This window comes from Elephantulus edwardii, unplaced genomic scaffold, assembly GCF_000299155.1.
Source record: "Elephantulus edwardii isolate Elephantulus edwardi_28Jun2011 unplaced genomic scaffold, EleEdw1.0 scaffold00183, whole genome shotgun sequence".
NCBI classification, from domain to species: domain Eukaryota; kingdom Metazoa; phylum Chordata; class Mammalia; order Macroscelidea; family Macroscelididae; genus Elephantulus; species Elephantulus edwardii.
Window position 1 is genome coordinate 6512648 of NW_006399933.1, and position 7969 is coordinate 6520616.

Below are 7969 nucleotides of genomic sequence, written 5' to 3' on the forward strand. Positions count from 1 at the left end.
AGATATCATATATTTTTATGTATTCTATGAATAGTCTTTGGTTAATTAGGGAGTGCCTTTAAAATACATAAAATTGTGGACATATAGCACTTATGACTACTTTCTGTCTTTATGACAGAATAAATTTAGTTTTAAAAAGTGGTATAATCAAGGATGTTCTTGTGGTTACCTCTCTTAGTTGTCTTAAGCCACACTGTGATGCTAGAAGGAGATCAGCTTTGTTTGGTGGAAGTTGTTAAAAACTAGAATTTTCCTTTTTTTTTTAAACCTAGACTTTTCTAACTAGATATAAATACATAGGAATTTCCTATGTAGTAAGAGCAAACAAAGCTGTCTCAGAGGAAGTACAACCTTAGAGGCAAAGATGGTAAAACATCATCTCATATACGTTGGGCATGTTGCCTGGAGGAACCAGTCCTTGGGAATAAAGCATCATACTGGGAAATGGGGAAAGGTCAGAGGAAGACATGCAACAAGAGGAACTGATGCAGATAGAGTAATGGACTGGAGCTGGGTGAGATCATGATGATGGCTCCAGATAGGGCAAGGATTTCACAGGGTTGCTGTGAGTCTGAGTCAACCCAATGGCACCTAACAATAGCAAAGAATCAAGAGTTTGTGAAATAGCACAACCTGGATGAATCTAGAGCAAATTACACGGAGTGGCTTAAGGTCAACACAAAAGTACAATTATGGAATAAGACCTCTAGTAATAAATAACTAATGAAAGGATCAGTCTTGGAGGGTAAGCAGACATGTGCAGTCAAATGCTCTACCCCTGAGCTATAACCCCCCGGGAAAAGAGAGACATGAGAGGAGTAAGAAGGAAAAACTAATAAACAGGTAAGTTAGGTGAAGGGAAAGGTAATTTACAGTAAGCTTTTGAGTGGACATTATCATTAATCACATTAAAATTTTTTCATTATTAGGAGCTCTGGTGGCCTAGTGGCAAGAAACTGTGCTGCAATCCCGAAGGCACAAGGTTCAAATCCGCCAGATACTCCTCTGGAGAAAGAGAAGCAATCTCCTTCTGTGTCTGTCAGATGCAATTCAACGGTACACAACAAGGGGAGAGGGGGAGGGGGAGGAGGAACACCTTTAACTGTTATAAAGCAAGATGTGTGAGTGAACTTAATGTCGTTGTTATGTGCCATCAAATCAACATGACTCATTATAACCCTATGCACAATAGCTTTGAACCCTGATCTATCATGAGCCAATCTCACTGCCTATGACACGCCTACACCATTACCCCAGTTACTGTGTCAATCCATCTCATCTGGGGTCTTCCTCTCCTATGCTGTCCTTTGACCCTTCCAAGCACAGTATCCTTCTCCAAAGACTGATATATCCTGGCTATGTACCCAAAGTATGTAAGACAGACCCTCTAAATCCTTACCTCCAGGGACACCCTCTCCAGAACAGACCTATTAGTTCTCTTGGCAGTTCTTGGTATGTTCAATGCTCTTCTTCCACACCACAACTCAAAGGCATCAATTCTTTTTCTATCATCCTTGGTCATTATCCAGCTCTCTAATGCATAGCAACTAATTGCAAAGACAATGGCCTGATCAAGTCATCTTAGTCTTTAAAGTGACGTCCTTGCTCTTCAGCATTCTGGAGAGGTCCCTTACAGCAGACTTTGCAAATCAAATTTGTCTTTTGATTTCTGGCTTCTGGAAAACCTAACCCTAACCCAGATGAGCTGTGGGAAGAAAAAAGCAAAGACAGAGGAGGAACAAAAGGCCAATATGTTTATCAGAAGAGACTCTGAGTATTGCATTAGAAAACTTAGAAGCCAAAGCAAAGGGAAGAAATGAGGTAATTGAGGAACTGAACAGAAGATTTCAAAGGACAGCTTGGGAATCAAAGTAAAGTATTTAAATGAAATATGCAAAGAGCTGGAGTCAGAGAATCAAAAAGGGCAAACTTGCTCAACATTTCTTAAGCTGAAGGAACTGAAGAAAAAAATTCAAGCCTCCAGTTGCAATGTTTAAAGATACTATAGGCAGAACCAAAAGGCAGTTGTCAGAACAGAGCAAGGAAACACTGCATGGTTCAAAATTGGGAAGGGTGTACGCCAGGGATGTGTCCTGTCTCCATACCTTTTCAACCTGTATGCAGAATAGATCATCCGGAAGGCTGGACTCTGTGAGGAGAAATGTGGCATCAGGATTGGTGGAAGATCCATAAACAATCTGCGTTATGCAGATGACACAACCCTACTTGCTGAAACTGAAGAGGACCTGAAGCGCCTGCTGCAGAGGGTCAAGGACTACAGCCTACAATATGGATTGAGGCTCAATGTCAAGAAGACAAAGATTCTCACCACTGGACCAATTGGCAGCATCAGGATGGATGGTGAAGAGATTGAGATTGTTCACAGCTTTAGCTTGCTTGGCTCCACAATCAACACTCTTGGCACCAGCAGCCAGGAAATTAAAAGACATATTGCCATGGCAAAGTCTGCTGTTATGGACCTCTCTAAAGTACTCAAGAACAACAGTGTGTCTCTGGAGACAAAGGTGCATCTGGTACAGGTCATGGTCTTTGCAATCACTTGTTATGCATCAGAGAGCTGGACAATGACCAAGGAGGCTAGAAGGAGAATTGATGCTTCTGAGCTTTGGTGTTGGAGAAGAGTGTTGAAGGTTCCATGGATGCTAAGAGAGTACACAGATTCATCCTGGAGAGGGTTAAACCGGGCTGCTCCTTGGAAGCAAAGGATTCTGAGGCTTCGTCTGACATACTTTGGTCATGTTGTAAGGAGAGGCCGGTCCTTGGAGAGGGACATCATGCTTGGGAGGGTGGAGGGCAGGTGCAGGAGGGGAAGGCCCTCTGGGAGATGGATTGATTTGGTGACTGGGGCAATCGGGATGAGTGTGTCGGAGGCAATGAGATTGGCGCAAAAAAGAGCAGAGTTTAGGGCTATTGTACATAGGGTTGCTATGAGTCACAAGCAACTCGACGGCACATAATAACAACAACAACATAGGCAGAATATTGAATGATCCAGGAAGTATCAAGAGAAGATGGAAGGAGTGCACAGATTCACTGTACCAAAAAGATTTGGTTGACACAGAAAAATTTCATGAAACAATATATGATCAAGAGGCAATGGGGATAAAAGAGGAAGTTCAAGCTATTCTGAAGAAATTGGCGGTTTCCCGTAGGGTTGTAGAGGTGACGCTCAGGGGGAACTTCCGCTTCCACCTTGGTGCACGTGTTGGTGGAGTGGATCAGCTCTTGGGAATCTCTAGGAGGTGTTCGCGAGGTGTTAACCGGTCCGGGCGTTCGTGCTGTGGAAGGCTGTTGAAGAAGGTTATAACTATTTGTGAACCGGTAAAAAGCTACTATGGAGAATAAAGATCAGAAAAAACACAGAAAGAAAAACAGTGGACCCAAAGCTGAGAAGAAAAAAAAGAAGGTATCTGCAAGATCTGCAACTTGACGAAGGGGAGGATGCCCAGAAGAGAAACCCCAAAGCTTTTGCGGTCCAGTCTGCAGTGCGGATGGCTCGGTCCTTTCACAGGACTCAGGATTTAAAGACAAAAAAGCATCATATTCCAGTGGTAGGTAGAACTCCGCTAGAGCCGCCACCAATAGTGGTTGTGGTGATGGGACCACCGAAAGTTGGGAAGAGCACGTTGATTCAGTGCCTCATTCGAAACTTCACAAGGCAGAAGTTAACCGATATCAGAGGCCCAGTCACAATTGTGTCAGGTAAAAAGCGCAGACTTACCATTATTGAATGTGGATGTGACATTAACATGATGATTGATCTGGCTAAAGTAGCAGATTTGGTTCTAATGCTTATAGATGCCAGCTTTGGGTTTGAAATGGAAACATTTGAATTTCTAAATATCTGTCAAGTACATGGCTTTCCAAAAATTATGGGAGTTCTCCCCCATCTAGACTCTTTCAAGCATAATAAGCAACTGAAGAAGACAAAGAAGCGATTAAAACACAGATTCTGGACAGAAGTCTACCCGGGTGCCAAATTGTTCTACCTTTCTGGAATGGTACATGGAGAATATCAAAACCAAGAGATTCACAATCTGGGCCGCTTTATTACAGTTATGAAGTTTCGACCTCTCACATGGCAGACCTCTCACCCTTATATCTTGGCAGACAGGATGGAAGATTTGACAAATCCAGAAGATATTCGAACAAATATCAAGTGTGACCGGAAAGTGCCTGTTTATGGTTATTTAAGAGGAGCACACTTGAAAAATAAAAGCCAAATTCACATACCAGGTGTAGGAGATTTTGCTGTGAGTGATGTCAGTTTTCTCCCAGACCCCTGTGCTCTTCCTGAACAGCTAAAGAAGCGCTGTTTAACCGAGAAAGAGAAGCTGGTCCACGCACCTTTCTCTGGCGGTGGTGGTGTGTTATATGACAAAGATGCTGTCTACGTTGATCTTGGTGGCAGCCATGTTTATCAGGAATTGGACGAGGTGAAGCCCACCCATGGACTGGTCCACAGTCTAATTTCTACCCAATCCACTATTGATGCCAAGATGGCTTCAAGCAAAGTGACACTTTTTTCTGATTCCAAGCCACTAGGCTCAGAAGATATAGATAATCAAGGGCTTTGGATGCCAAAAGAGGAAAAACATGTGGATCTGAAGACTGGTCGAATGCGTCGGAAAGCCATTTTTGAAGATAAAGAAGAATCTGAAGATAGTGATGATGATAATGAAGAAGAAATGTCAGAAGTTGATGGCTTGGAAAGTGACTTTGATGTTGATGGAATGGAAGACGAGGAAGATGATGAAGTGACTATAAAAGGGCATATGACTATTAAAGGTCCCAAGCGACAGAAACTGGAAGAGGATGTTGAAGTAGATTTGCCTGCATTTGCTGATAGCGATGATGATCTTGAGAAGAGCTCAGGGGATGAAGAGGAAGCCAGTGAAAACAGTGTAGAGGAGGACACCACTGTAGAAGCACAGAATGATGTTTTAGAACCCAAGGCTGTTGGAGGTGGTAAGTCAGGACTGTCAGAAGCTAATGGTTTGAGTGATTGCATGAATCCAGAAAAGGCTTGCATGATGAGAACTGCAGCTCTTATCACTTCAAATTCAGCTCATTGCACAGTTGAAGAGGCGTTTGCATCTGAAGATGACTCTGCAGCAAACTCTTTGAGTTCAGAGGAAGAAGACACAGAAAGTAAAGAGATGGTTAGGAGAAAGCCTTCTCAAGAGGGCAGTGGTCAGAATCAGAGGCCAGAGAACTTGATTGTTGAGACCCATGATGTAGAAGATTTATTACAAGAAGAAGGAGATTACAAGGAAGAAAATAACTATTCCACAGAAACAGCAGGTACCCTCAGATGGAAGGAAGACCTTTCTAGGAAGGCAGCGGAGGCCTTTCTGAGGCAGCAGCAAGTAACTCCAAACCTCCAGAAGCTTGTTTATGGCACAGTGACAAAGGATGATGAAGATAATGATGACCCCAGAGAAGAAATTGGAGGCTTGTTTCTTGTCCGCCAGCCTGCTAGAGAGTGCAAGCACAAGATTGACTCTTTGGACTGCTCTAAATTTCTCATAGAAGCACCCCACGATTGGGACTTACAGGAGGTCATGAACAGCATCAGAGATTGCTTTGTGACTGGGAAATGGGAAGAGGATAAGGATGCAGCCAAGATCTTAGCAGAAGCTGAAGAGCTGTATGGTGATTTTGAGGACCTTGAAACAGGAGACATATACATGGGAAAATCAGATCCAAGTAATCAGATTGAAGCTGTAGAAGAAGTAGTTAAGGAAGAAATGGAGCCCAAACCAGAGGAAAGTACCAAGAAAGAACATATGGATAAGAAGAGAAAACTGAAAGAGCTGTTTGATGCAGAATACGATGAAGGAGAAAGTACGTATTTTGATGAACTGAAAGGTGAAATGCAGAAACAAGCCCAGCTGAATCGAGCAGAATTTGAAGATCAAGATGATGAGACCAGAGTTCAGTATGAGGGTTTTCGACCTGGGATGTATGTCCGAATTGAGATAGAAAGTGTTCCCTGTGAATTCGTGCTCAACTTTGACCCCCATCACCCAATTATTCTAGGTGGTTTGGGCAACAGTGAGGGCAATGTTGGATATGTACAGATGCGTCTGAAGAAGCATCGCTGGTATAAGAAAATCCTCAAGTCCCGAGATCCAGTAATTTTTTCTGTAGGGTGGAGGCGATTTCAGACTATCCCACTCTACTACATAGAGGACCACAATGGAAGGCAGAGGCTTCTGAAATACACTCCACAGCACATGCATTGTGGAGCGACATTTTGGGGTCCTATCACTCCCCAGGGAACAGGCTTCTTGGCAGTGCAGTCTGTCAATAGCATGATGCCTGATTTCCGGATAGCTGCCACCGGAATTGTCCTTGACCTGGATAAATCCATAAAAATTGTGAAGAAATTAAAACTAACTGGATTTCCATTTAAAATTTTCAAGAATACTTGCTTCATTAAGGGAATGTTCAATTCTGCCTTAGAAGTGGCCAAATTTGAAGGTGCTATGATTCGAAGCGTCAGTGGGATCAGAGGACAGGTCAAGAAAGCTCTGTGGGCCCCAGAAGGAGCTTTCCGTGCTACCTTTGAGGACAAGTTGTTAATGAGTGATATTGTCTTTATGCGAACTTGGTATCCTGTCTCTATTCCAGCCTTCTATAACCCAGTTACATCTTTGTTGAAACCAGTAGGTGAGAAAGACACCTGGTCAGGAATGAGGACAACCAGTCAACTCAGACTTGCAAACAATATCAGACTAAAGCCAAGCAAGGATTCTCTGTATAAGCCAATAGTGAGGCAGAAGAAACATTTTAATTCACTTCACATTCCAAAAGCCTTGCAGAAAGCCCTCCCGTTTAAGAACAAGCCCAAGATTCAAGGAAAGGCAGGCAAGGTGCCAAAAGACAAGCAGAGGCCAGCCATGATAAGGGAGCCTGCTGAGAGGAAGGTCCTTGCATTGCTGGATGCTCTGAGCACAGTACACAGTCATAAGATGAAAAAGGCCAAAGAGCAAAGGCATTTGCAAAATAAAGAGCACTTTAAAATGAAGGAAAAAGAAGAAGAGGAGAAACTGGGACACCAGAAGGAGCTCAGGAAGAAGCTCTTCCGAATTCAGGGCCAGAAAGAAAGAAAAAGTCCAGTTTGAAGGGTCCTGAGGAGCAGTTAAAGTGAACCACTCAGTTAGGTATGATACCATTTGGAACTGCAGAAATGGATAGTTGTAAATGTTATGGTACTTGTGAATAACATGCCTGGACGCCAGAACCTCAGATAGACTGTTTCTGCAAGGGCAGCTGGAGACAACTGCTGATCGAACACATGGTGTGTTTAGCATCTACGTTAATGGAGGTAGAAAACATTATCATTTATTATGGTACAGAAATACCATGCAACTATATTCTTAAAAATTTAGGCTTAGCCTTTCTACGAAGATGGCACCGAAAGTGAAGAAGGAAGCCCCTGCCCCTCCCAAAACTGAAGCCAAAGCAAAGTCATTGAAGGCCAAGAAGGCAGTCCTGAAGGGCGTCCACAGCCAAAAAAAAAAAAAAAAAAAAGATCGGCACGTTACCCACGTTCCGGGGGCCTAAGACGCTGAGACTCCGACGACAGCCCAAATACCCCCGGAAGAGCGCTCCCAGGAGAAACAAGCTTGACCACTATGCCATCATCAAATTTCCCCTGACCACTGAGTCAGCTATGAAGAAGACAGAAGATAACAACACAATTGTGTTCATTGTGGATGTCAAGGCCAATAAGCACCAAATTAAACAAGCTGTAAAGAAGCTCTAGGACATTGATGTGGCTAAGGTCAACACTTTGATTAGGCCTGATGGAGAGAAGAAGGCCTATGTTCGACTTGCTCCTGATTATGATGCTTTGGATGTTGCCAACAAAATTGGGATCATCTAAACTGAGTCAAGCGGGCTAATTCTAAATGTAATAAATTTTTCTCACCAAAAAAAA

General features: G+C 43.1%; 1 pseudogene; it reads left to right on the top strand.

Annotated features, from left to right (window-relative positions):
* The first annotated feature begins 3355 nt into the window (after positions 1 to 3355).
* On the top strand, positions 3356 to 7177 carry LOC102870463 (annotated as a pseudogene).
* The last annotated feature ends 792 nt before the right edge of the window (positions 7178 to 7969 follow it).